Source organism: Palaemon carinicauda, unplaced genomic scaffold (assembly GCF_036898095.1).
Source record: "Palaemon carinicauda isolate YSFRI2023 unplaced genomic scaffold, ASM3689809v2 scaffold375, whole genome shotgun sequence".
NCBI classification, from domain to species: Eukaryota; Metazoa; Arthropoda; class Malacostraca; order Decapoda; family Palaemonidae; genus Palaemon; species Palaemon carinicauda.
In genome coordinates this window covers 10,001-14,711 of record NW_027171430.1, presented here as the reverse complement: position 1 = coordinate 14,711, position 4,711 = coordinate 10,001, and positions in this window count along the sequence as shown.

Sequence of the window (4,711 nt, the reverse complement as noted above, 5' to 3'; positions counted from 1 at the left end):
ATTTCATATCATCTTAGACCATTGGTCAAATCGAATCCTCTGAAGTTAATTATAATTGTATGAAAAATCAGATTAATTAACTTTTACTAATTAGTTCGTACAAATAACACTAAAATATGTAATAAGTTGTAAAATCAACATCAAATATGACTTGATTGAATTATAAAAAAGGAAAATCCGTTAATAAGCAATGCGGAGACAAGTGTCATTTTGTTTTACCGTACAACAACAACAACAACAACAACAACAACAACAACAACAATAATAATAATAATAATAATAATCTTTCTTGTGTATCTTTACGAAAATCTCTGTCAGCTTCGTAAGAGGCTACGCTATTTCTCAGAATTTTGAAAGCAATCTTGATCAACCATTAAAACTCTGTTGTTTTAACAAAGATGAACAAATCTTCCATTAATTCTGTCTGAAAATATAGTAACTTATTATTTTTATTCATTGTAGCCATTATATTTTATGTAATTTACCTGTAATGTTTGTAACTTGGTAGTGCTACACAATTGGTCTGTAAAGAAATTTGTTCAAAACTATAATCATGGCCAATCAACATCTTGTCTAACATATCTCGAAATGGCTAAAATGCTCAGTTTCAGTTGATAAGGAGACAAGAGGCTAAAAGGTGCCAGATAGCCTGTTCCTATGCTAAATTTTTAAGAAGCATATAATTATCATTACTAGCCAAGCTACAACCCTAGTTGGAAAAGCAAGATGCTATAAGCCCAAGGGCTCTAACAGGGAAAAATAGCCCAGTGAGGAAAGGAAATAAGGAAATAAATGATGAGAACAAGTTAACAATAAATCATTTTAAAACAGTAACAACGTTAAAACAGGTAGATTATATACTATTAACAATGTCAAAAACAGATATGTCATATATAAACTATATAAAGACTCATGTCAGCCTGGTCAACATAAAAACATTTGCTCCAACTTTGAACTTTTGAAGTTCTACTGATTCAACTACCCGATTAGGAAGATCATTTCACAACTTGGTAACAGCTGGAATAAAATTATAACTTAGGTTTATTATTACGCAATTCGCTCGCTTTTTGCTTTAGATAAGTCTTATCTCCTTTATCTTATGATGGGGAACTACTTGAATCTATACAAAGGAACCAAGACTCTTCACATTATCTCTATTCTTATCTTTTATGTACCCTGGGAAAAGCCAAAATGGATCTTCATCGTTTGGGATAAAATGTAATAATTTGATGCTGTTAAAGATTAGTTTCAATTGGTTGATAATCTTACTTATAAAACCTTAATTTTCTGTATCTATAAACATTTATAGGTACAATATATTGTCTATTGAAACCAGTAAAAACAGGAGTAGCCTACATGTAGGCTAGAGTTCTCTAGCTTGAGGGTACACTCGGGCACCCTATTCTATCTTATTTCTCTTCCTCTTGTTTTGTTAAAGGTTTTATGGTTTATATGTGAAAGATTTGTTTTGGTGTTGTTGTTCTTAAAATATTTTATTTTAATTGCGAATTACTTGTAATTTCCTTACTTCCTTTCCTCACTGGGCTATTTTCCCTGTTGGAGCCTTATGGCATACTGCTTTTCCAACTAGGGTTGTAGCTAAGCATGCAATAATAATAATAATAATAATAATAATAATAATAATAATAATAATAATAATAATAATAATAATATAGATAACTTATCGTTAATCAGACAAAATAAACATTTAGAAAAGTATAATTACCGAAAATAGAGTAATAATTAAATATATAAATTATATTTTGGCTAGAAAAAATAAGAACAGAAAAGACAAGAATAAGGATAGACAAGAATAAACACTATTGGAGACAGACCAAAACTGTAAAAGGGTAAGAAATAAGGAAAAGTGAAGCAGGTACTCAAAATAAGTAGGCCTAGGTAGGCCTACGTGAAATTGTAAAAAAAAGGTTTATAAGAAACAGCTTTATGAACTATAGGTTAAGAAGGAAAAAAGAGCAAAAAGTTAAATTTTTAAAAATTCTAAAAATAGCACTTACAAGAAAATATTTAAATTTGATTAATAGTTTATAAGGTTTTCTGTGATAAGATAATACAAAATTACATTTTATTTTAAGATGTAGTAATTGAAATTAAGATGGGAAGGCGAAGAAATCTTGCTATAGCAATGTGCCATAGTCTTCCACTATCTTGGGGTAGAGTTCTCTTGCTTGAGGGTACACTCGTGCACACTACTCCATCTCATTTCTCTTCCTCTTGTTTTTTATTTTTCATAGATTTAAATATAAAAGATTTATTTCTATGTTGTTACTGTTCTTAGATATTTTATTTAATTATTCATTACTTCCCTCGTAGTTTATTTTTTTCTCTTTTTCCTTTCCTCACTGGGCTATTTTCCATGTTGGAGCCCTCGGGCTTTTAGCATCTTGCTTTTCCAACTAGGGTTGTAGCTTAGCTAATAATAATAATAATAAAAATAATAATAGGAGAAGGACACTCCAAAATCAAACCATTGTTCTCTAGTCTTGGTGAGTGCTATAGCCTCTGTACCAAGGTCTTCCACTGTCTTGGGTTAGAGTTCTCTTACTTGAGGGTACATTCGGGCACACTGTTCTATCTAGTTTCTCTTCCTCTTGTGGTTTTTTTGAGATTTATATATAAAAGATTTATTTTAATGTTGTTGCTGTTCTTAAGATATCTTATTTAATTGTTCAATACTTCTCTCGTAATTTATTTTATTCCTTATTTCCTTTCCTCACTGGGCTATTTTCCATGTTGGAGCCCTCGGGCTTTTAGCATCTTACTTTTCCAACTAGATTTGTAGCTTAGCAAGCAATAATAATAATAATAATAATAAATGTCAAAAACAGTTTAATAGACGAACATCTCATCAACTAAACGTTTAAAACAATAGGAAGCACACAGAAAACGGGGAACGATATTAAAGAAAACGGGAAACACCCATCAGCTGATATTCGCCGTATAAATCAAGACCGGACGGAACAGATCAAGAAAGAAGTGTGCAGAGGAAATAGTAAATCATGTGTATAATAGCATTATATTTCGCTGAGACCCTATCCACTGTTGTCTTAGTTATTCTGAGAACTCGCTAACAGTCTTGCCTTCATCATAAGGTACAGTAGCTTTATTTCAGGTGTGACCAGATTTTGGAATGATCTTTCTAATCTGGTGATGGAATCAATGGAATAATAATGATAATAATAATAATAATAATAATAATAATAATAATAATAATAATGAAGATGATGATGATTATTATTATTATTATTATTATTATTATTATTATTATTAATTGCTAAACTACAACCCTAGTTGGTTAAGCAGAATGCTATAAACCCTAGGGCTCCAACAGGGAAAAATAGCCCAGTGAGGAAAGGAAATAAGGAAATAGGTAAACGATATAAGAAGTAATGAACAATTAAAATTAAATATTTTAAAAACACTAACAACAGATATTTCATATATAAACTATAAAAAGACTTAAGTCAGCCTGTTCAACATGAAAAATTTACTGCGAGTTTGAACTTTTGAAGTTCTAGAAGCTTTATTCCAGCTATGACAAGATTTTGGAATGATCTTTCTAATCTGGCCGTGAAATCGGTGAAATTCAGAAGTTTAAATTTTGTAAACTGTTATTTTGTTGAATAGGTTGACATAATTTCTTGTTGTTGTTGTTCTTCTTCTTCAATTAACATGCTTTTTTTTTTTCATTTTTTGGTGAAATTCCGAAGTTTAAATTTTTTTGTAAATTTTATTTTGTTGAACAAGTTGACATAATTTCTTCTTCTTCTTCAATTAACGTTTTTTTTTTTTTTTTTTGGTGAAATTCCGGTTTAAATTTTTTTTGTAAATTTTATTTTGTTGAACAAGTTGACATAATTTCTTCTTCTTCTTCTTCAATTAACGTGTTTTTTCCTCTTTTTCGTATGGGGGTAAGCGCAGTTGACTTCTTTTTGAAGGAATTTTCTTTGCCTTTGGGGTAGACAGTAGTCCAAAATCGTTCTATAATTCAAATATGCCAGATCTATTCTAACGATGTTATTGATATCAAAATATTTTAAATTTTTTATTCATCATATAAAGTGTATTTCATATTTGCTATTCCCTTATTTCCTTCCCTCACAGAGCTGTTTTCCTTCTTGGAGCCCTTGGGCTTCTAGTAATCTGCTTTTACAAATTAGGGTTGTAGCTTGGCTATTAATATTAATCATTCAAATAATGAAATCACTCATCAGCCTCATCTTCTACGCCTGTTGACGCAAAGGGCCTCAGATAAGAGGATTCATTGGTTAGATTCATCAAAGGATACCCAGTTCCTTGTGATGCCCAGTGCCAATCTAACCAAGGCAAGTGACCCCTGCCGGTCCATACTGATTCCTTGCTTGAGGGTACACTCGGGCACGCTGTTCTATCTTATGTCGTATTTCTCTTCCTCTTGTTTTGTTAAAGTTTTTATAGTTTATAAAATGATATTTATTTTAATATTATTGCTCTTCTTGAAATATTTTATTTTTCCTTGTTTCCTTTCCTCACTGAGCTATTTTCCTTGTTGGAGCCCTTGGGCTTATAGCATCCTGCTTTTCCAAGTAATAATAATAATAATCAGCCAGGCATCAGGAGTAGAAGCCGAAGAAACAGCTTGTCTATCGCCTTAAACCTAATCAGTCACCCTGATGCCAGTGACTTCTTTGATATTTAAGGGGGCATTTCC